Source organism: Macaca thibetana, unplaced genomic scaffold (genome assembly GCF_024542745.1).
Source record: "Macaca thibetana thibetana isolate TM-01 unplaced genomic scaffold, ASM2454274v1 unplaced_scaffolds174, whole genome shotgun sequence".
In the NCBI taxonomy this organism is placed as follows: Eukaryota; Metazoa; Chordata; class Mammalia; order Primates; family Cercopithecidae; genus Macaca; species Macaca thibetana.
Genome location: NW_026088963.1, coordinates 1 through 25,000, shown reverse-complemented (window position 1 = coordinate 25,000; position 25,000 = coordinate 1). Strand labels below are relative to the sequence as shown.

Below are 25,000 nucleotides of genomic sequence, written 5' to 3'. Positions count from 1 at the left end.
TGTTTTGGTTACTGTAGCCTTGTAGTATAGTTTGAAGTCAGGTAGCGTGATACCTCCAGCTTTGTTCTTTTGACTTAGGATTGTCTTGGCAATGCGGGGTCTTTTTTGGTTCCATATGAACTTTAAAGCAGTTTTTTCCAATTCTGTGAAGAAACTCATTGGGAGCTTGATGGGGATGGCATTGAATCTATAAATTACCTTGGGCAGTATGGCCATTTTCACGATATTGATTCTTCCTATCCATGAGCATGGTATGTTCTTCCATTTGTTTGTGTCCTCTTTTATTTCACTGATCAGTGGCTTGTAGTTCTCCTTGAAGAGGTCCTTTACATCCCTAGTAAGTTGGATTCCTAGGTATTTCATTCTCTTTGAAGCAATTGTGAATGGAAGTTCATTCATGATTTGGCTCTCTGTTTGTCTGTTACTGGTGTATAAGAATACTTGTGATTTTTGCACATTAATTTTGTATCCTGAGACTTTGCTGAAGTTTCTTACCAGCTTAAGGAGATTTTGGGCTGAGACAATGGGGTTTTCTAAATAGACAATCATGTCATCTGCAAACAGGGACAGTTTGACTTCTTCTTTTCCTAACTGAATACCCTTGATTTCTTTCTCTTGCCTGATTGCCCTAGCCAGAACTTCCAACACTATGTTGAATACGAGTGGTGAGAGAGGGCATCCCTTTCTTGTGCCAGTTTTCAAAGGGAATTTTTCCAGTTTTTGCCTATTCAGTATGATATTGGCTGTGGGTTTGTCATAAATAGGTCTTATGATTTTGAGATACGTTCCATCAATACCCAATTTATTGAGCGTTTTTAGCATGAAGGGCTGTTGAATTTTGTCAAAGGCCTTTTCTGCATCTATTGAGATAATCATGTGGTTTTTGTCTTTGGTTCTGTTTATATGCTGGATTACGTTTATTGACTTGCCTATGTTGAACCAGCCTTGCATCCCAGGGATGAAGCCCACTTGATCATGGTGGATAAGCTTTTTGATGTGCTGCTGAATCCGGTTTGCCAGTATTTTATTGAGGATTTTTGCATCGATGTTCATCAGGGATATTGGTCTAAAATTCTCTTTTTTTGTTGTGTCTCTGCCAGGCTTTGGTATCAGGATGATGTTGGCCTCATAAAATGAGTTAGGGAGGATTCCCTCTTTTTCTATTGATTGGAATAGTTTCAGAAGGAATGGTACCAGCTCCTCCTTGTACCTCTGGTAGAATTCAGCTGTGAATCCATCTGGTCCTGGTCTTTTTTCCGTTGGTAGGCTATTAATTATTGCCTCAGTTTCAGAGCCTGCTGTTGGTCTATTCAGGAATTCAGCTTCTTCCTGGTTTAGTCTTGGGAGAGTGTAAGTGTCCAGGAAATTATCCATTTCTTCTAGATTTTCTAGTTTATTTGCGTAGAAGTGTTTATAATATTCTCTGATAGTAGTTTGTATTTCTGTGGGGTCGGTGGTGATAACCCCTTTATCGTTTTTTATTGTGTCTATTTGATTGTTCTCTCTTTTCTTCTTTATTAGTCTTGCTAGCGGTCTACCAATTTTGTTGATCTTTTCCAAAAACCAACTTCTGGATTCATTGATTTTTTTGGAGGGTTTTTTGTGTCTCTATCTCCTTCAGTTCTGCTCTGATCTTAGTTATTTCTTGCCTTCTGCTAGCTTTCGAATGTGTTTGCTCTTGCTTCTCTAGTTCTTTTAATTGTGATGTTAGAGTGTCAATTTTAGATCTTTCCAACTGTCTCTTGTGTGCATTTAGTGCTATAAATTTCCCTCTACACACTGCTTTAAATGTGTCCCAGAGATTCTGGTATGTTGTATCTTTGTTCTCATTGGTTTCAAAGAACATCTTTATTTCTGCCTTCATTTCGTTATGTACCCAGTAGTCATTCAGGAGCAGGTTATTCAGTTTCCATGTAGTTGAGCGGTTTTGATTGAGTTTCTTAGTCCTGAGTTCTAGTTTGATTACAGTGTGGTCTGAGAGACAGTTTGTTATAATTTCTGTTCTTGTACATTTGCTGAGGAGTGCTTTACTTCCAATTATGTGGTCAATTTTGGAATAAGTGTGATGTGGTGCTGAGTAGAATGTATATTCTGTTGATTTGGGGTGGAGAGTTCTGTAGATGTCTATTAGGTCTGCTTGCTGCAGAGATGAGTTCAATTCCTGGATATCCTTGTTAACTTTCTGTCTTGTTGATCTGTCTAATGTTGACAGTGGGGTGTTGAAGTCTCCCATTATTATTGTATGGGAGTCTAAGTCTCTTTGTAAGTCTTTAAGGACTTGCTTTATGAATCTGGGTGCTCCTGTATTGGGTGCATATATATTTAGGATAGTTAGCTCTTCCTGTTGAATTGATCCCTTTACCATTATGTAATGGCCTTCTTTGTCTCTTTTGATCTTTGATGGTTTAAAGTCTGTTTTATCAGAGACTAGTATTGCAACCCCTGCTTTTTTTTGTTCTCCATTTGCTTAGTAGACCTTCCTCCATCCCTTTATTTTGAGTCTATGTATGTCTCTGCATGTGAGATGGGTCTCCTGAATACAGCAAACTGATGGGTCTTGACTCTTTATCCAGTTTGCCAGTCTGTGTCTTTTAATTGGAGCATTTAGTCCATTTACATTTAAGGTTAATATTGTTATGTGTGAACTTGATCCTGCCATTATGATATTAACTGGTTATTTTGCTCGTTAGTTGATGCAGTTTCTTCCTAGCCTCGATGGTCTTTACATTTTGGCATGTTTTTGCAATGGCTGGTACCGGTTGTTCCTTTCCATGTTTAGTGCTTCCTTCAGGGTCTCTTGTAAGGCAGGCCTGGTGGTGACAAAATCTCTAAGCATTTGCTTATCTGTAAAGGATTTTATTTCTCCTTCACTTATGAAACTTAGTTTGGCTGGATATGAAATTCTGGGTTGAAAATTCTTTTCTTTAAGAATGTTGAATATTGGCCCCCACTCTCTTCTGGCTTGTAGAGTTTCTGCCGAGAGATCTGCTGTTAGTCTGATGGGCTTCCCTTTGTGGGTAACCCGACCTTTCTCTCTGGCTGCCCTTAAGATTTTTTCCTTCATTTCAACTTCGGTGAATCTGGCAATTATGTGTCTTGGAGTTGCTCTTCTCGAGGAGTATCTTTGTGGCGTTCTCTGTATTTCCTGAATTTGAATGTTGGCCTGCCCTAGTAGGTTGGGGAAGTTCTCCTGGATGATATCCTGAAGAGTGTTTTCCAACTTGGTTCCATTTTCCCCCTCACTTTCAGGCACCCCAGTCAGACATAGATTTGGTCTTTTTACATAATCCCATACTTCTTGCAGGCTTTGTTCATTTCTTTTTCTTCTTTTTTCTTTAGGTTTCTCTTCTTGCTTCATTTCATTCATTTGATCCTCAATCGCTGATACTCTTTCTTCCAGTTGATCGAGTCAGTTACTAAAGCTTGTGCATTTGTCACGTATTTCTCGTGTCATGGTTTTCATCTCTGTCCATTCGTTTATGGCCTTCTCTGCATTCATTATTCTAGTTATCAATTCTTCCACATTTTTTTCAAGATTTTTAGTTTCTTTGCACTGGGTACGTAATTCCTCCTTTAGCTCTGAGAAGTTTGATGGACTGGAGCCTTCTTCTCTCATCTCGTCAAAGTCATTCTCCGTCCAGCTTTGATCCGTTGCTGGCGATGAGCTGCGTTCCTTTGCAGGGGGCGATGCGCTCTTATTTTTTGAATTTCCAGCTTTTCTGCCCTGCTTTTTCCCCATCTTTGTGGTTTTACCTGCCTCTGGTCTTTGATGATGGTGACGTACTGATGGGGTTTTGGTGTGGGTGTCCTTCCTGTTTGTTACTTTTCCTTGTAACGGTCAGGACCCTCAGCTGTAGGTCTGTTGGAGATTGCTTGAGGTCCACTCCAGACCCTGTTTGCCTGGTTATCAGCAGCAGAGGCTGCAGAAGATAGAATGTTGCTGAACAGCGAGTGTACCTGTCTGATTCTTGCTATGGAAGCTTCCTCTCAGGGGTGTACTCCACCGTGTGAGATGTGGGGTGTTGGTCTGCCCCTAGTAGGGGATGTCTCCCAGTTAGGCTACTCAGGGGTCAGGGACCCACTTGAGCAGGTAGTCTGTCCGTTCTCAGATCTCAACCTCCGTGTTGGGAGATCCACTGCTCACTTCAAAGCTGTCAGACAGAGTCGTTTGTGTCTGCAGAGGTTTCAGCTGCTTTTTGTTGTTGTTGTTGTTGTTGTTTAGCTGTGCCCTGTCCCCAGAGGTGGAGTCTACAGAGACAGGCAGGACTCCTTGAGCTGCTGTGAGCTCCACCCAGTTGGAGCTTCCCAGCCGCTTTGTTTATCTACTTAAGCCTCAGCAATGGTGGGCGCCCCTCCCCCAGCCTCGCTGCTGCCTTGCGGGGGGACTGCTGTGCTAGCAATGAGGGAGGCTCCGTGGGCGTGGGACCCTCCCGGCCAGGTGTGGGATTTAGTCTCCTAGTGTGCTCGTTTGCTAAGATCCTTGGTAGAGCGCAGTATTGGGGTGGGAGTTACCCGATTTTCCAGGTGTTGTATGTCTCAGTTCCCCTGGCTAGGAAAAGGGATCTGGGGCTCTACTCTTAATCTAAATGCTATGTTTTATATAATCTAAGATTTCCCCTAGGTGTGTTACACGATTGTGTTGTGTTGAACTTACATTGAGACTCCTTTTCACATGTGCTGGTATCAGCGTGGGGCTTTTCTATTCACTCTTTGAACTATTCGTTTGGGGGACACAGATAGACCTCTGTGTCTTTTGAGTGTCCATTGGTTGGGTGCAGTGGCTCATGCCTGTAATCCCAGCACTTTGGAAGGCTGAGGAGGGCAGATCATGAGGTCAGGAGTTTGAGACCAGCCTGGCCAATATGGTGAAATCCTATCTCTACTAAAAATACAAAAATTAGCCAGGCCTGGTGGCGGGTGCCTATAATCCCAGCTACTCGGGAGACTGAGGCAGTAGAATTGCTTGAACCCGGGAGGCGGAGGTTAAAGTGAGCCAAGATCATGTCACTACACTCCAGCTTGGGTGACAGAGCGAGACTCCATCTCCAGGAAAAAAAAAAAAAAAAAAAAAAAAAACAGTATCCATTATCTATACTGGAAAAATTGAAATTGGGATTTTGACTAAGTGTGGAAATGTGGATTGGGTCCATTTAGTTTACCTAAACAGATGATGAAATACTAATTGTTTTACGAAACATTCCCTAGTGCAGTTTTGCCTGTGTGTGTAGTGACGGGAACAGTGAGAATGAGGCTTGGAGCGTGGAGTGCGCTGTGGGCCTGTGGTGGGTGGGGCCAGCAGCACCTGCATGCCTGGCTCACGGAGTAGCCTTTGGGTGTTCTTTTCCCAGAGGAGCTCTACGGTGACTTTGAAGACTTGGAAACAGGGGATGTGCACAAGGGAAAATCAGGTCCCGATACTCAGGTATGACTTTGCTGTGGCTGGCTGTTCTTGGTCATTGTGTTCTGAGAGAGGCCCACATTGAGAAATGCAAATCTTACTTGTGATGTGTGAAGATTGCAGACTGGATGGATAGATTCCTTCCTAAAGGGTGGGGATGTGGGGACCAAAGAGAAGCTTTCTTGTTTACTTGTTAAGTTTTGGATAACAATTACTACCGCTTCTTGCCATAGTCATTTGCCAAGTCCACTGTGATTTTTCACTCACAGAAGTCTTAGTTTCTTGGACTTACATTCGACCATTGCCATCATTCTCCTCTTCTTAAATTTAAGTGTCATTTAAAAGAACGAAGTCCCTGTTCTCCCTAATATTTCTTTGGAACAGGGTCTGGGAGCATCTCCGTGAGGGACACATCTGTTATTTTTATTCTAGTTTGTGTTCCCAGCCAGCTTAAGGAATGGCAGCTAATTGTAATGCAGATGTAACCATTTCCTGTAGCAGTACCATGTTATTCAGAGACAAAGGTTGTGTTGTGTTTTGTTTTGTTTTATTGATAGTGATAAGAGATTTTGCTAAGATTTTTGTTTAAATCGAACTTTAAAAAATCTAATGTTTAAAGAAAAGACCTTCATAAACATACACAAAATTTTTTCTTCTGGAAATTTAAGAATGAAGAGGTAGAGAAAGAAGTTAAGGAAGAAATTGACTCCAACGAAGAAGAAAGTGCCAAGAAAAAGCATTTGGATAAGAAGAGAAAATTGAAGGAGATGTTTGATGCAGAATATGATGAAGGAGAAAGCACATACTTTGATGATCTTAAAGGAGAAATGCAGAAACAAGCACAGGTGAGAAGCCTCAGTTCCTCTCAGCCCCTTGTCAAGACTATCATAGCACAGGAATCCCTGATTTTGTTTGGGTCCCTGCTTCCTATCCTGCTTCTGTGCCTTTCATTTGGACTCCTGGGTAGAGATGCATGTGAGTGTGTTTATTCATGCAGTGAGCTCATTGTGTCTGCAGTCAGAAGGTCACCAGAAAAAGATCCATACCTATTTTGTAACAAGAATTAGGAAACAGAAATGACTGAGGCATGGTCTCTACTTTTGAGACTTTTACAACTTTTACAATGATCTGAGACAGTGTATTCATTTCAGTGCAAGCATTGGCTGCCTATTCTGATTGCTGCTTCCTGATTTGAATGGCAGGTGATCAGTGGCCCATGTGGCTTATGGACACACCAGAGCTCATAGGAGGAGTGCTCTGAAAACTCATCCTGGTCAGAGTTCAGAAGGACATGTGGAATGTAAGGTCTGATGCAGAGATAAAGGGATATGGTGTGGCCCTCCTGCCTGGGGGTGCTGAGCAGGTTGCTGGAGGCGGTGATCTCACTCTGAAGGAGACAGACACAGAAACATGTGTACAGTTGATGGTGAGCATCTGAGTTGCGCCTTGTTAGTGAGGCCAGGAGTGCCTGTGTAAGCTGGGACAGATCTAGGTCTTCATTTAGTCAAAGAACTATCTCCTGATTAGGCATTAGCTTCGTGGTTGCAAGTCTGTGTTGACCTTTGATTGGCATGACTAGGCTAACTCTGAAGTTTTTGCTTCACACCATTTACAATTTAAAATTACCTAGAGCCTTGTGAGCCATTGGAAAAGACTGAATGTTTCACTCTGAAATGGGAGTCCTTGGAGGGTTTTGAGCAGAGGAGAGACATTAAGGTAATCGGATCACTCTGCCAAAAGATCAGGCAGGTGGCACAAACCAGAGAGCTGGCAGTGGAAATGAGACAAAGAGTCAAACCCGGATAGACTTTATTTAGAAGCTGGGTCAGTAGGATTTCCTGGTGGACTGAATGTGGGGTGTGTAAGAGGAAATGAGGATGGTGACTGGAAGTTCCTGGAAGGATGGGTTGTTGTAAGTTAGACAGGAAACCCTCTGCAGATGCAGCTTTGGGAAGATGATGTTTGTTTCGGTTGGGTGTCATGCAGACAAGTGGAGTGTCAGGTCTGGAGAGAGGTCTGGCCAGGGACTTAGATGTACAGCCCTCAGCATGTAGATGCCACTTAACGTTGTCAGGTGGCCAGGGAGTGAGTGCAGAGTGAGTGGGAGGAGCAAGACTGGCATGGGCGAGATGGGGCGACTGTGGCCGTGAGGCCTGAGCAGTGCCCAGGCAGGAGAAGCAGTGTGAGCATGCAGGCACACGGGAAGCCAGTTGTACACGGAGGCGAAGCGTTGTTCAGACCCTGCTGTCATGTTAACTATGGTGAAGGCAGAGTTGACCACTGGAAGAGTCCTTCAGTGTGGGGGCCTTCATCAGTCTTGGCAAGCACCAATTTTCATGGATGTAGGAGAATGGGAGCAGAGGAACTGGAAGCTGTGACTGCAGAAAACTTTTGTGGGGTTTTGCTGCAGAGAGAAGCAGAGAAATGGAGCAGTTGTTGGTGGAAAAAGTGGAATCAAAAGGTTTTGAGATAAGAGAGGGAACAGAGGGAACAGCTGTTGGAGTAAAGTCCAGGAAGAGTGGATGATGTCTAGTGAGCAAGTGATGTGTGGCCCTGAGTAGAAGCATGGACAAATCATCTGTTCCTGAGCTGCCCGTAGAACTTTCTGTGATCATGGAGATGCACGTCTTTGCTTCCCAGTATTGTAACCCTGGCCGCAGGTTGATATGGACCACTTCCAGTGTGGCTAGTATGATTGAGGAACTGCATTTTAAATATTACCTAATTGTAATTAATTTTAATTTAAATAGCCACACATAGCTCCCCTATGGGCCAGGTCAGAACTCTGATAAGGCTGGATATGGGAGGAAACCCTGGTAGAGGGTTGACCATGGAGGTTCTTTTGGTTTTGGAGTGAATCAGGAAACAGCCATCAGCTGAGTGGAGGTGAGGGTGGTGTTGGGTGTTTGAAGACGGGAAAAGTGTGAAAGAATTGTTTGGAGAGGAAGGAGAGAAGGTGTGGACTGGAGACATTTCCAGTGTTCAGGCACGCAGGGCTCCACAGAGTTATCTACATTTGCTGTCCCTTGGAGCAGCAGAGAAGAAAACGGTTGGGACATATTCTGAGCAGACTGTAGAGGTAAAATGTGTAGGTTTTTTTTGTTTGTTTGTTTCTTGCTTTTTGTTTTTTGAGACGGAATCTCGCTCTATTGCCCAGGCTGGAGTGCAGTGGCACGATCGCAACTCACTGCAACCTCCGTCTCCCGGGTTCAAGCAGTTCTCTCACCTCTGCCTCCTGAGTAGCTGGGACTACAGGCACACACCACCACACCCAGCTAATTTTGGTATTTTTAGTAGAGACGGGGTTTCACCATATTGAAGACTGGTTTCAAACTCCTGATCTCATGTGATCCACCTGCCTCGGCCTCCCAAAGTGCTGGGACTACAGGCGTGAGCCTCTGTGCCTGGCCAAATGTGTAGTATTTTTAATAGGATAAAGCCTACATAATTCTGTCCATAGTTCCTTTATTTAGAAATTGCGCCTTTGTTCATGTTACTCTTATGTTTATTACAGATAACGGCATATGGGTTTGTTTTTTTTTTTTTCCTGTCATGTGTAGCTGAATCGCGCAGAATTTGAAGATCAAGATGATGAAGCCAGAGTTCAGTATGAGGGTTTTCGACCTGGGATGTACGTCCGCGTTGAGATTGAAAATGTTCCCTGTGAATTTGTGCAGAACTTTGACCCCCATTACCCCATTATCCTGGGTGGCTTGGGCAACAGTGAGGGAAATGTTGGATACGTGCAGGTGGGTCCCTTTGCTGGGTATTTGGTGCCTGAGGCTCTGTGGATTTCCCCTCCATCAATCATCTTACCCTCTCGTCCCCTCAGATGCGTCTGAAGAAACATCGCTGGTATAAGAAAATCCTCAAGTCCCGAGATCCAATCATATTTTCTGTAGGGTGGAGGAGGTTTCAGACCATCCCACTCTATTATATCGAAGACCACAATGGAAGACAAAGGCTTCTAAAGTATACGCCACAGCACATGCATTGCGGAGCAGCCTTTTGGGGTAAAATATGATTACAATAACTTGCCTATTGCTGAGATTAAACCTTACAGGCTGCATTATTATAGCTTTTTGCTTTTCCTTTCATAAAATTTCACTCCTAAGATTTTTCTCTTTTCTGGGAGCGGGGAGGTGGTTTGGAGTATATATGTAAATCTATATCCAAATCCAAATGTCCATATCCAGTATGTTAAACTAGAATCTAAAATTTGTGGTTTGCTATATTTCTTTTTTTGCTTTTCCTTTAAGGCCCTATCACTCCACAGGGAACTGGTTTCTTGGCAATACAGTCTGTCAGTGGCATAATGGTAACTATCTTGGATGATTTCTTTTACAGATTGGTTTGAGAAATATATCCTGAATGTGGGTTATGTACATGAGACTTTTAAGTTGAAAATTACTCATTTTTATTAATATAAAGTAAATTTCCCTTTGCTTTTACTCTTCCTACATCCTTTTCAGTAGGGTGTGGGATTAAAGGAGGGGAGGTGGAAGAATTATAATGGTACATTTCCTATTTTTGTGCATCTTTTGGATTTATTTATCTAAGCAAGTACTTAAGAAGTGCTCACCATGTGCCAAGCACTATATGAGGTTGTGAGGAGCCATCAGAGACCAGCCAGACACGAGACTCCCTGCAGCCGTGCTGGGGTAGCAGTCTGTTCACACCATTTTCATTTGACCAGTCAGGCAGGGCGGGGTTTATCGGTCCCATTTAACAGAGAAGAAAGCAGAATAATGAGCAGATGGAATCTGCCCTGGAGGTCCAAATTTTAATTTCCTAAACATTGCAACTGTATTTTCTTTTCCATTTCATTCCAAATAAATCATTATAGTGAAATAACATTCCTCTGAAATCACTCTCAGGAAAGTACTCAAGTAGCCCTTGTTTTTTGTTTGTTTGTTTTGTTTTTTGAGACAGAGTCTCAGTCTGTCATCCAGACTGGAGTGCAGTGGCACGATCTTTGCTCACTGCAACCTCTGCCTCCTGGGTTTAAGCGGTTCTCCTGCCTCTGCCTCCCAAGTAGCTGGGATTACAGGTGTGCATGGTGGCATGCCAAGCTAATTTTTGTGTTTTTAGTAGAGACGGGATTTTGCCATATTGGCCAGACTGGTCTTGAACTTCTGACCTCAGGTGATCTGCCCACCTCAGCATCCCAAAGTGCTGGGATTACAGGTATGAGCCACGGTGCTCAGCCTCATGTCACCCTTGTTATTTTGGCTTACCAACTTTAGTTTTGGATTGCTTTTGTCAGACCACTGGGTTGCAAGTTCAGATAGTCTCTCTTGTTTTTCTTAGCTAATTGTAAGTAAAATTCACTTTGGTAATGTATTGTGTCACATAGAATTGAAGTTTTTCTCTTGCTGATATTATTCCTATTTTCAAATTTTGGGGTTCCTGTTAGCCTGATTTTCGGATAGCTGCCACAGGAGTTGTCCTTGATCTGGATAAATCCATAAAAATTGTGAAGAAATTAAAGCTAACTGGTTTTCCATATAAAATTTTCAAGAATACTTCATTTATTAAGGTCTGTATATCTATATATTCTCATATTTATAAATGTCCATATTGTTTGAGAAAAGGAATGAAATACCTCTAAAATATGGGCCTCATGTTTTTAGAAAAGTATTTGAAATCTTTTATAAACTTCATATTTTGTTTGTTCCTTTATATTCTGTTACTTAACTGTGCCGAAGAAAGCAGTAGTAAAACAGCTATTTTTGAGGCTGTTACTCATGACTTCCATGTGAGACTGCCACAGAAGTCATATTGAAAATATGTCATTTTATCCACTGGGTTTTGTTTCCTACTTTTTAAATTTGTGTTAACAAAGGAAAAAAAAAATCACAAGTTTGTCTAACCATTCAGCAGAAAAATCGACAAAGCATTTGCAGACAACTTGGCAAGGGTACAGAGAAACAGATGTACTGTTTTTCAGTATTTGGGGAGGGTGGTTTGAGCAGCATTTATTGACAGTTTCATTAGTGGGGATGTTTCCATTAGAAACACAGAGTTAGGAAGATCATAAAATTGTTCTTGCAATATAAGGTAATAATACCACCGGCGTTTATCTTACTGTTTTCATGTTCTAAGTGTATGCACCTGAGTAAAAGGATCTGAGCGGCAGTCCAGTCTGAGAGACGCCAGCAAAGGCTGCCTAGGCCAGTTCAGTCCAGTAAATCCCTCTTCGATCTTCTCTTCCACACAGACAGCGGTGATGAGCATGCCCATGAACCCACATGATTATTTTGGGGGAAATGAAAGGGTTGTATTTTTGAGGTAGTAATTCCACTTTCAGGGGCAAATACATTTTGATTATTGTATCACCCTTCAGTGAGTTGTTTTTTTTCTTTAACCAAGGATATATGTTTGAGGGAAGAAGTAAAGCATAAAGTATATGATTTTGTGTGTGTTTTTATCTTGCTATACCTGTAGGGAATGTTTAATTCTGCCTTGGAAGTAGCCAAATTTGAAGGTGCTGTGATTCGAACTGTCAGTGGGATAAGGGGGCAGATCAAGAAAGCGCTCTGAGCTCCAGAAGGAGCTTTCCGGCCAGCTTTCAGGATAAGCTGCTGATGAGTGGTGAGTGTCCTGAGTAGTGTTCAGGGCAGGGTGTTACCATTCATGCTTGACTTCTAGCCAGTGTGACGAGAGGCTGGAGTCAGGTCTCTAGAGAGTTGATCAGCTCCAGCCTTAGATCTCCCAGTCTTATGCGGTGTGCCCATTCGCCTTGTGTCTGCAGTCTCCTGGCCACACCCAGTAACAGTTCTGTGATCTATGAGAATAGTTTCTTAGCGAGCTTTCCCTTCAAATACTTTGCAACCAGGTAGAGAAGTTTGGAGTGAAGGTTTTGTTCTTTGTTTCTTCACAATATGGATATGAATCTCCTTTTGAAAACGTTAAAGTAAATTACCTCTCTTTTCAGATATTGTCTTCATGCAAACTTGGTATCCTGTTTCCATCCCAGCCTTCTATAACCCAGTAGCATCTTTGTTGAAACCCAGTGGGTGAGAAAGACACCTGGTCAGGAATGTGGACCACCAGCCAACTCGGGCTTACCCATGGCGTCAGACTAAAGGCGAACAAGGACTCTCTGTGTAAGGTACCGGTCGCGTGTGTGTTAGTGGAGATGCAGTCTGTGCCCTGCAGACAGGGAGTCACACAGACACTTTTCTATAATTTCTTACATGCTTTGAATGTTCAAGTATAAAGTCTAATGTTAAATTTGATTGAACAGTTGTATATTCACGGAATATTTTGTAACGGAACACCAAAAAATGGTAATAGTGGTTCTTTCTGGATTGAAGACAAACTTTTCTTTTTTAAAATAAAATTTATTTTATATATTTGAGGTTGACCACATGATCTTAAAGGATACATATAGTAAACTGGTTACTACAGTGAAGCAAATTAATGTATCTACCATCTCACATAGTTTCATTTTTTTGTGTTTGACAGGAACAGCTAAAATCTTATTTAACAAAAATCCCAAAGACAACACATTTTTATTAACTATAGCCCTCATGTTGTACATTAGATCTTTAAGTTTTTCATCCTGCATGTCTGCTAGTTTGTATTATTTTAATGTATGTCTCCCCATTTACTATTGGTCATTTCCTATTTGGCCCATTTTTCAACTGGGTTGTTTTTCTGCTCGTAAGTTGTAAGAGTTCTTTACTGATTTTTGGATATTAACACTTTATCAGATATGTGATTTGCAAATATTTCTTCCAGTCTGTAGGTTCCCTTTTCATTTTATTGGTTGTTTCTTTCGCTGTGCAGAAGCTTTTTAGCTTGATGCAGTCCTCCTTGTTTATGTTTGCGTTAGCCTGGCTTCTGATGCAATATCCAAAAAATTATTGCTAAGGCCAATATCAAGAGGCTTTCCCCCTATGTTTTCTTCTAGGAGTTTTATGATTTCAGGTCTTCTTTAGGTCTTGCATCTGTTTTGAGTTAAGTTTTGTGTGTGGTGTATGATCAGGGTCCAATTTTATTCTTTTGCATGTGAAAATCCAGTTTTCCCAGCACTATTATTGAAGAGAATATCTTTTTTTCCATTGTGTTGTCTTATTTGCCCTTGTCAAAAATTAGTTGGCAGTATATGACCTTTATTTCAAAAGTCTCTGTTCTGTTCCATTGGTCTATTTTTTTTTTTGTTTGTTTTTATGCCAGTACCATACTGTTTTGATTACTATAGTTTTGTAATACAATTTTAAATCAGGAGATGTGATGTCTCCAACTTTTTCTCTAACAGTAATCTGTTGGCTGTTTGGGGTTTTTTATGGTTCCATATGAGTTTCAGGATTGTTTTTTCTTTTTTTTTGAGATGAAGTCTCACTCTGTCACCCAAGCTGGAGTGCAGTGGCACGATCTTGGCTCACTGCAACCTCCACCTCCTGGATTCAAGCAATTCTCCTGCCTCAGTCCCCCAGGTAGCTGAGACTACAGGCACGTGCCACCATGTCTGGCTAATTTTTGTGGTTTTAGTAGAGACAGGGTTTCACTATGTTGGCCAGGCTGGTCTCCAACTCCTGACCTCATGATTCACCTGCCTCGGCCTCCCAAAGTGCTGGGATTACAGGTGTGAACCACCACATCCGGCCAGAATTGTGTTTTTCTGTTCTGTGAAGAATGCCATCAGAACTTTGATGAGAATTGTTTTAAATCTGTATATTTGCTTTGGGCAGTGTGAACATTTTAACAATATTAATTCTTCTGACCATGAACATAGGATATCTTTCCATTTGTTCATGTCTAAATTTCTTTCATCAATGTTTTATGGTTTTCAAGTGTACACATCTTTCACCTTCTTGGTTAAATTTATTCCTAAGTTTTTGTTTTTCTTTGATGCTGTTGTAAATGAGATTATTTTCTTGATTTCTTTGTCAACTAGGTTATTTGTATATGGAAATGCGACTGATTTTTATATGTTGAGTTTATACCTTGCAGCTTAACTGAATCAATTTAGTAGTTCTCACAGTTTTTTTGTGGAATCCTTGGGGTTTTTTAGATAAAGGATCTTGTCATCTGCAAATAGAGATAATTTTACTTCTTTAATTTAGTTGCCTTTTTTTTTTTTTCTCATCTGATTGCTCTTGCTAGTACTATGTTGAATACAAGTGACAAGACTGGGCATCTCTATCTTGTACTCAATCTTAGTGGAAAAGCTTTCAGTTGTTCCCCACTAATTATGATGTAGACTGTGGGTTTTTTATAAATGGTCTTTATTATGTTGAGAAACTTTCCTTCTATACATAAACTATTAAGAGGTTTTATGAAGAAATGTTGCTAAACTTTGTTAAATGCTTTTTTTGCATCAATTGAGGTGACCATGTGGTTTTACATTTTATTTTGTTAATGTGATATATCACATTGATTTGCATATGTTAAACCAGGCTTGCACACCAGGGAATAATCCCACTTAATCATTATGTATAATCTTTTTGATGTGTTGTTGAATTCTATTTGCTAAAATTTTTTTAGGATTTTTGCATCAGTGTTTAATTTATTGGAGAAGTTGACTTGTAGTTTTTCTTGTGTGTGTATGTGTGTGTTTTGGTTTGGCTTAGGTATTAAGGTGGCACTGGCCTGGTGAAATGTGTTTGGAATTATTTCCTCTCGCTCTATTTTTGGGAGAAGTTTAAGAAGTAAACCCCCAGGGGATGGGAGTGACTCTGGACATGGGAGTTACGTGGTAGTGACTCTGGACCCTGGAGTGGTGGAACACAGCAGCATCCCAGTCTCCATGAGGCCAAGTACAGCACCAGCAAGGACCCCAGAATGGTGGAGCACTGCTGTGGCTTGGGCCCTTGGGGGCAGGGACCAGCGCAACAACTACTTCTCTCCCTGGAGAGGCAGGTGCCTGGGCAACTCAGATTCTCCAGGGATAGTCCAGTTTCAAGAAAGCAGGGTTCCACAGTTGTTTGTCCTGAAAGGCAAGGTATCCCAGTTCAGCCAATGCTATTTTCCTGGGATGTGGGGGTGCCATGTTGTCTCATCCCTGTCAGGTGTGGCTGCTCAGCTCAGCCAAGACTGATTCCCTGTGAAGCGGGGCAGTGCTTCAGCTCTCATGCAGTGAGAGGTTGTCTGCTCTGGGTAGCCAAGGCACTGATTCCCTGGAAAGCAGGGCACCAAGTCAGCTCAGGGCCCAAGGGGCAGGGCGCAATTGCAGCTGGGAGGGGAGGGGCACAGCAGCCTGGCCCCACAGGGTAGGGTGTATGCTGTGATGTGGACTTCGTTTGTTCCCACCAGCACTCATGTTGAAATTTGATTCCAAATGTGGTGGTGTGGGAGGTGGGGCCTAGTGGGAGGTATTTGGGTCACTGGGGCAGATCCTTTATGAATAGGTTAGGCCTTTTCATGGGACTGGATTAGTTACCAGGAGTGGATTATCAGAGTCAGTTCAGCTTCCTAGACTCTCGTGTTTCCTCTCTTGCCATGTGAGCCCTTTGCATACACCTGTTTCCCCTTCCACTTTCCCCATGAGATGAAGCAGCACAAGACCCTCACCAGATGTGCTGCCCTGTCTCAGACTTTTCAGACACAAGCAGGGTGAGCCAAATAAACCTTTTTTATAAAATAAGTTACCGAGTCTCAGGTATTCTGTTACAGCCATACTAAATGGCCTAAGACAGTGTAACAGCAGCTCAGGGGTGGTGGGCCACTAGGTGGGGGTGATACAGAGCAACAAACCCTGAGGATGGTAGAAAGGTGCGGTGGCTGCTCACCCTGGGCGGGACATGCTCCCGAAGTGGTTCCGGGTCCAGGAGGTCACGTTGCAGCAGCAGCTGGTCCATAGGGGTGGGGCGCAACGTCAGTTCCTTCTCTGAGGGGAGTGCTGGGGCTGCTGGGCCCCTTTTGCTTCCTTATCTCCACAGGGAGACATCCCCTCTGCTTCAGGCTGATCCCTCTGGGGATGGGTGGTGGGGGACAGATATTTCCTTCTCTCCTTTATGTGACCGTCCTGGTTTTCTGTGCTCTACTGGATTTCTGCTACTCCTTGATGCACTCTGGGGCTCTCCTTTAGAACCTTCATCAAAATATAGTTGTTTGCTGCTTTGGCTGTCTTTGTCAGAGGACAAACGCAGGGGCTATTGATTGGCCCCTTGCTGGTGTCCCTCCCTCTTAAACTTTTCACTGGGTACTCTTTTGAACCACTTTTTCCCCCACCATATACATGTATTTTTAAAGCATCAATGTGCTAATTTCTATTGAAGCAATGTGGATTTTTCTGAAAGTTTTAATGTTTTAATAAGCTTTTTATTAAAATGTTAATGTACATACAGAAGAATGCCCAAATTGCAGGTGTGCAGCTAGATAAACTGTAGCACACCAGGCTGCCACACCCTGGACCAAGCAGTAGCCTCACCCTGAAGCCTATCCCAGGCACTGCTGCCCCACCCCAACCCCCCAAAATAGCCACTTTCCCAGTTCCTGACATAGATTTGTTCTGCCTGGTTTTGAATTTTATAAAATACAACACATTCTATTTAGCCTGGCTTCTTTGGTTCAGTATTATAGGACACAACCATGTTCTTGTCTATGGCAGACATTGATTTATTGTCATTGTTGAGTTCCATTATATGACTGTGTCACCATTTATCCACTGATGAGTAAAATGATTTCCTATTTTTGGCCGTTATCCCATGGCCCTGAACGCTAGGTCTGGATATGGGACTTGCGGGTATGCAGGGGCACACACACTTCTGCTGGAGGATCCCTGGGTGGGGTGGAGACTCCAGGGCACCTGTGCTCTGCCTCAGTGTGGAGGCTTCTGTGTCGTGTTCTGGGAGCACAGTGGCTTGGCCTCCACCAGCAGCAGCAGCTTAAAGAGTTCCTGCTGTTCCACATGCTTGAAGACAATTCAAGTTTTGTTTTGTTTTGTTTTTCTTTTTTTTTTTTTTTTAGGTTTTCAGTGCCTGTCTGGACTTCTATTTTCATTTAGATTTTTGGTTTCTTAGAAATTTCATTATTCTCTTCATAGCTTAACAACGTATTTGAAAAGATTTGTTTTCATGTGGAGTATTCAGTTTTGTAAGAAGAGGGTTGTTCAAGGCATCAGTCTGCCACTCTGCTAGAAACAGAAGTCTCCCAGGCATTTGTTTTTATATAAAGTAGTTAATGAAATTTTGAACCGTCTTACATGAATTTTTATTAAAATACACTTCAGGATGTGGTGCCCATTATCCATTCTACTCTTCTGTGAGAAGCAGATTTCTCTGAATTCTTGAATTCGAAAACAATTGGGGTTCCTAAACAGAGAATATGGAATATTATTGGGGATGATGTCTTTAATACTACATTTCAAGACATAGGAGAAACTTTTTCTTTAATAAAAGCCTAGGGCAAAACTTTCAATTTATTAATAGTATTTATGAGGCATTAAGAATTTGTGCCATCTTGATTGAACATAGAATTTAAGATTACCTTGAAAATTCAGTACAGAGTATTTTGCCTTCATCTGTTTTTGAGTCTCCCTTCTTTCAGCCAGCCTTCCATCAGAAATAGAATAAAGTTAAACTTCTTAATTAGAATCAGGAATCAGGACTCTTTGGCTGCTGACTGAAGGAAGAACTGTCCTTAAATCCAGAGTGGGCCAGGCGTGGTGGCTCATGCCTGTAATCCGAGCACTTTGGGAGGCCAAGGCAGGTGGATCACCTGAGGTCAGGAGTTCTAGACCAGCATGACCAACATGGTGAAACCCCATCTCTACTGAAAATACAAAAATTAGCTGGGCATGGTGGTGTGTGCCTGTAGTCCCAGATACTTGCGAGACTGAGACAGGAGAATTGCTTGAACTCGGGAGGTGGAGGTTGTGTGAGCTGAGATTGTGCCACTGCACTCTAGCCTGGGCGACAGGGCGAGACTCTATCTCAAACAAACAAGCAAACAAACAAACAAACAAATGAAAAACCCAATATCTAGAGTGGTTGATAGTCAAGATGAAAAACTAAATTATTTTTGTTAGGCTGGGAAATAACCACCTCAGTGGCCTAAAGACAAGGCCTAAAATTTCCATGAAAAGAAACTGGGATCTATTCATCTGCTCTGTTGAGACCCCATAGTTCCATACCATAGAAATGGGCACAGAGGGTTTTGGGGGGAGAGTTGTAAGTATAAGCTCTCTGTTCCTCTGTTTACCAAGAATTATGGGGGTCCACTGAGGCAGTTCATATTTGGCGGATGATTGAGACCTGATTTCTCAGGGCCAGTGTACTCTGGTGTTGCTGATCTTGTGGAAAAGTCAACCCAATGAGAAGATTTTATACAGAAGTTTTAAATACACATTGGTCATAATTTGAATATGTCACGGTCTTTATTTTTCTTTTTAGCCAGTCCTAAGGCAATCCTGAGGCAAAAATTCACTGCAGATTCCAAAAGCCTCGCAGAAGGCCCTGCCATTTAAGAACAAGCCCAAGACCCAAGCAAAGGCAGGCAAGGTGCCGAAGAACAGGTGGAGACCGGCCGTCATACGCGAGCCTCATGAAAGACAGGTACTGTTGCCCATGCTGTACTGCATGCTGCGTTTAAATAGGAAAAGAACGCTCTCAGCAGCATACTTCCTGTTTCTACTGCAGTCTCAGTTATTCAGGGCACTGGAACTAAAGTCAGAGGAAGAGCCAGAGTCCATTTCCCTTCCTTTGCCTGGTCCTGCTCTGCCCTGTGCTTTTGATGGGGATAACAGGCACATGGCTGGGGAACTCCTCTGTCTTGGTTAGCTGCACACAGTGTCCACAGAATGATGAACACAGGTGGTAAAGGTAAAATGCGATCACACCTGTGTCTCCATGCCAACAATGACTTCCTAGCGCAGGATGCATTTTCATGCAGTTAATATTCATTTGGATCATGGGTTGCCTCTAGTCTTAGTGTTTAGGATGCGAGTGTGTCAGGTGGCTGAGAGCATTCTGATACTCACTGGCTTTTGTCCTGGTCAGATCCTCGCACTGCTGGATGCTCTGAGTACGGTGCACAGTCAGAAGATGAAGAAGGCCAAGGAGCAGCAGCACCTGCACAATAAGGAGCACTTCAGAGCCAAGCAGAAGGAGGAGGAGGAGAAGCTGAAGCGGCAGAAGGACCTCAGGAAGAAGCTCTTCCGAATTCAGGGGGAGAAGGAAAGAAGCAACCAGAAGTCCAGTTTGAAGGGGGCTGAGGGCCAGTTGCAGTAAGCCTTTGGACTGGAGGGACTGTCCCTGGATCTGCGGAGGTGGACAGTTTCAAACATCACAGTTTGAATGCCTGTGAATGACAAGTCAGTGGGCAAGAGCCCAAGAGATGTCTCTACCCAAACTGTGCCTGCAAGAGGAGGAACGGAGAAGCCTGGACTGCTGGGACTGGGTTCGTTCTCACCACCTGGGGCTGTCGAGATTTAAAGTGATGTAAGCTGTGGTTATGTGGATTCTCTTACTTTCCTCTGCCTGCCTCAGTTGAATTATTTTGTGCTACAAAAATATCATTAAAATTTTTTTTTGTTAGTTTTGGCTTAGTAGTTTTCATTAGGGATGAATGCCTGACAATCCTTTGTGGATAATTATTTATGCTACCACCTTCATGAGGAGTCTTCCAGAAGAGAAGGAAATATTCACTTGAACCCTCAGCTCTCATGGAAAATTTTAGAGAAGGGTGTGTAGTGTTTTTGTTGTCTGTTATTTCCTTTGATCACTGGCCCTTGTGGACATTTTCTATCTTATTTCATATGTTTGCACATTAGTATAGTGACAAGGTAACAGTAAGTACATTTTTAAAGCTTTAGACCAGGAGATTGTCAGGTGCAGAGACCAAGTAAATCGTATATATCAATGAGATAGGCTTCCCATGTTATGCTCATATGTTATGCCCATATTATGCTCATGCATTATACCTGCCTAACTGCATTGACTTTTTTTTTTTTTTTTTTTTTCCAGACAGAATCTCACTCTATCACCAGGCTGGAGTGCAGTGGTGCAATCTGGGCTCAGTGCAATCTCCGCCTCCCAGGTTTAAGCAATTCTCCTGCCTCAGCCTCCCGAATAGCTGAAATTACAAGCACACGCCACCACATCCAGCTAATTTTTGTATTTTTTGTAGAGACGGGGTTTCACCATGTTGGCCAGGATGGTCTCAAACTCCTGACCTTGTGATCCACCCGCCTCAGCCTCCCAAAGTGCTGGGATTACAGGTGTGAGCCACGGCGCCCAGCTCATTGCCTTTTTAAAAAATTAAACATTATATTGATATAATCATACTATTATAAAGGCAATGAATGTATTTTATGATTATATGTTGATATAATTATATGCAATCTAATCCTATACAATGTAATCATAGAGTCACACATAGTTGTATACTTTGCCCAATTTCTTTCAGCGGTAACATTTCACACATATCACAATCAGGATATTGATATCAATACAACCCACTGATTTTATTCACATTTCCCCAGCTTTACTTTCCCCAACGTATACTCCTCCATGTGTGCATGTGTGTGTAGAAATATGGAATGCAGCTGGGCACAGTGACTCACGCCTGTAATCCCAGCACTTTGGGATGCTAAGGCAGGAGGATCACTTGAGCTCAGGAATTTGAGACCAGCTTGGGCAACATGGTGAAACCTCATCTCTACAAAAAATACAAAAATTTGCCAGATGTGGTGGTGCACACCTGCAGTTCCAGCTGCTTGGGAGGCTGAAGCAGGAGGATCACTTGAGCTCAAGAGGTCGAGGCTGCAGTAAGCCGTGATAGCACCACTGCACTCCAGCCTGGATGACAGAGCAAGACCCAGTTTCAAAAAAAAAAAAGAATATTTATATATACCTATATAAAAATATATATACACATATATATACGGAGAACATATATATACACACATATATATGTAGAACATATATATACACATATATATATGTAGAACACTTCATGAATTTGTATGTCATCTGTGCACGGGGCCCATGCTGACCTCTGTGTTGTGCCAGTTATAGTATGTGTGCTGCTGACATGAGTACCGCATTGCCTTTACAACATCATAGGGGCCAAAGAGGGTCAGCAGGATTGTGAGCAGTTGGCCTAGTCTGAGAGGCTGTCTAAAAGCCGAAAGCTGTCAATAGACAGGTGCTCAGCTTTGTGTCTCCATAAGAAGGGAAGGGGATGTGAGGATCCCATCAGGGCTGGGTCCATCTGGGATGTGATAGTTGGAACATGCCCAGACCTTTCTGAGCAACTCTGGGTGTAAATTTTCCTCTATTTCTCAAGAGCTATTATGAATTTCATCATCCAGCATGCTGACAGATCTGGGGACTGACACATAGTAAGTCCATAACAATTATAAAACAATTTAAAACTAATATGTTATATAGCATAATCTGTACATTTTAAAATGCAAAACTATAATTCAATTAAACTATACAAGACACTCTGTCATACCATGTTTTATAATTAAGTAGCTTATAAAGTGATCAGCAAGTGGCTTATACAACAAGCAAATTTGTTCAAAGAGAAGCCTTGCAAATAAGTATTTATAATTGTATAGTTTTATATTTTAGCCAGAAGAGTGAACTCCTTTAAGCAATGGGAGAAATAAAAGAATGTTTAATTACAGTTGCAGATAATTGTCTTTTCCAAAGGCAATATATGTAGGTAGAAGTCATACCTGTTAATATGAAAAATCTTGGTTTACCATATTTGGAGAACAAGGGAAATAAAAAGTTTGTATATCAAGATTATTTAAAACTAAAGTTAAGGAATCTCTAATGTCTGAAAGAAATAATAAATAGCATTTTCTATGTAGAATTTTTATTGGTGAAGGTCCCACCTGGCCAGGTTAGTAAAATACAGTCACACATCAATTAAGGATGGGGATACATTCTGAGATATGTATCATTAGGCAATTTTGTCATTGTGCAAACATCATAGAGTGACACGCAAGCCTAGATGGTACAGCCTACTGTGCACCTGGGCTCTATGGTATGGCCTATTGCTTCTAGGCTACAAACCTGGACAGCATGTGACTGTACTGACTACTGTAGCCAGTTGTAACACAGTGGTAAACATTTATGTATCGAAACATAGAAGAGGCATAGCAAAAATAGGATATGGTGGAACCACCGCCATATATGTGGTCCGTCCTCGACTGAACATCATGCGGCATGTGGCTGTATGTATACACATAGTTTTTGCTGTGAGTTTGCATCCATCTCATAGGAAGACATATGTCACAATGAGGACCACACTGGAGAGTGTGTAAATTACTTTTCAATACTAATAGCTTATTCATTTGATATTGTCAGCAAGTATGTTGCAAAAATAAATTCCACCAGAATGTGAGTTCCCTGAGAGCAGGAACTGGGTTGTTCACCTTGCTGGCACTTGGAGTAAGAGCCACTGAGCTTAGCACTGCATAAAATTGCTTGGAAGAAAGAAGGGAGGGCATTCCAGGTAACTGAAGCATTGCTATGCAAAGTAAGCATTTGCCCTCTAAAATATTTTAACAATTTTTATAGAAACCTTTCTCAATTGCATTGAACTTTATTAATTGTAAAAATTACTCTGTTATACCTTTCTATGCTTTCACTATGCACAGGCAGCCATAGGTGCTGGGTATGTTTTGAAAACATATTGAACCTACAGTGTACATATCATTCCATGCCATTAAATATTCTTATTTAATCATAGATGTGTTCAGGTGTGTTTGGTTTCCTATTTGTGGATGTATTTTTTCAGAATAGATTGTATTTTATTTGTTTCTCCTTCGTTTTACCTAGTTTATTTCATGGTTTCAAAGTATTGTACATTTTTGTAATCCTTTAACAAGACAAAAGGTTGAGATCCTGTCTCTGAGTGACTACTCTAGATACTTTTGCAAATAGAATCATACAATATTTGTCTTTTTGTGTCTTGTTTATTTCATTTAGCATACTGTCTTCAAGGTGTGTCCAGTTACAGCATGTGTCAGAATTTCCTTCCTTTTTAAGGCTGAATAATATTCCCAGTGAATGTCTTTACTATATGTTGCTTATCCATTCATCTGCTGATGGACGTTTGGGCTGTTGGGAATAATGTTGCTGTGAACATTGGTGTGTAAATATCTGTGAATCTCTGCTTTCAGTTCTTTGTGTAAAAGTGGAATTGTTGGGTCAAATGTCATTCTGTGTTTAATTGTGTGAGGAACTGCCACACTGTATCCACAGCTGCTGCACATCTTACATTCCTTCTAGCGGTATGTACAAGGGTTTCAATTTCTCCACCCTCATTCAGAGCCTGAACCACCCTCATTATTCTGTTTTTTTCTTGGTTGCTTGGTTGATAGGTTTCTTAAAAAACTGGTATCCTAGTGTGAAGTTACATCTCGTTGTGATCTGCATGTTGGTAATGACTAGTGACGTTGAGCTCTTTCTGTGTGCTTATTGGCTATCTATAGACCTTCTTTGGAGAAATGCCTATTCAAGTCCTTTGAATCAGGTTTTTTGTTGTTGTTGAATTGTAGAAGTTATTTTTATATTCTGGATATTAAACCCTTATCAGATAAACCACAAACATTTTCTCATTCTTTGGGGTGTCTTTTCACTCTGATAGTGTCCTTTGATATGCAAAAGTTTTTTAATTTCGATGAAGTCCAATTTATTTTTTCTTTTGTTGCCTGTGCTTTTAGTGTCATAGCCAAGAAATTACTAACTTATTGTTTAGTTTTTTAAAAGCATTTATGCGATTATTTGGCTGATACCTGTCTCTAATGATTGACGGCACTTCTTGAGGGTGACTTTTAAACATGCAAATTTGATGTCACTTTCAGAGGCTCCTTCCATGGCTTCCCTTTACTTCTGGGCCGCAGCCCTTGTCTGGCCTCGCAGCTGCTCTGGCCCCTGCCCTCCTCTAGGGCCTCTCTTCTGCTGCCTCCAGCTCTGGCCACAGTGGCCTTTCATTCCTCGGTGCACTTGCCTGGGGGCCTCAGCACATGCAGTTCCCTCTGCCTGGAATGCGGCAGCTCCTAAGTCCCCCTCCCGGCCTCCACCTCCTCGCTGCTCCTTCTGACGCTGGCCCTGAGACCACTGGTCGGTGCGGCCTTCCCTGGACCCTCTCCGAACTCCCCAGTACTCCTCCACACGTTTCTTCAATAAACCAGTGGCACTCAATTGTGCAGTCCAGGGACCCCTGGGATTTTCACGACCCTGTCAGCGGCTGGGTGAGGTCGAGTCAAGAATGTTTCATGACAATAAGGAGACGTTATTGACCTCTTTTTACTGGAAGTGGGAGCGTCTTGCGCGGGGCAGCGGGCTGAGGATGCGGCTGTGTTAGGACTTGACGGCTCCCACAACTGAAACACCGCCACTTACCCACAATATTTTTTTTTTTTTTTTTTTTTTGCTTTGGAAAACATTTCTCACAAAAATATGCGACTTATGTTACCATGTAATGGGCTTGCTTCTGTTATTTTAAAACAAACTAATAAATACCTTAAATGTTTCTCGGCTTTATTTTTTGTTGTTATGGTTCCTTTTCTTTTCTTTCCCCCAGCTTTATGAAGGTATAATTGACAAACTTGCGTATCTTTACTGCTCACAGCGTGCTGTTTTGTTGTATGTGTGCCCCGTGGAACGCTTCGTGGTGCTGCTGCACACT

General features: G+C 42.1%; 1 non-coding gene and 1 pseudogene across 2 annotated transcripts; one reads left to right on the top strand and one right to left on the bottom strand.

Annotated features, from left to right (window-relative positions):
- The first annotated feature begins 5,428 nt into the window (after positions 1-5,428).
- Positions 5,429-19,884, top strand: LOC126947358 (ribosome biogenesis protein BMS1 homolog; annotated as a pseudogene). Its single transcript, XR_007723037.1, has 9 exons — positions 5,429-6,243; positions 8,959-9,147; positions 9,231-9,411; positions 9,658-9,716; positions 10,815-10,937; positions 11,846-11,992; positions 12,336-12,512; positions 18,742-18,903; positions 19,348-19,884. The product of XR_007723037.1 is annotated as a ribosome biogenesis protein BMS1 homolog (transcript).
- Positions 19,885-21,286: 1,402 nt separating this feature from the next.
- LOC126947359 (U6 spliceosomal RNA) lies at positions 21,287-21,390 on the bottom strand. The gene has a single exon (XR_007723038.1). It is a non-coding gene; the product is annotated as a U6 spliceosomal RNA (small nuclear RNA).
- Between the last annotated feature and the right edge of the window lie 3,610 nt (positions 21,391-25,000).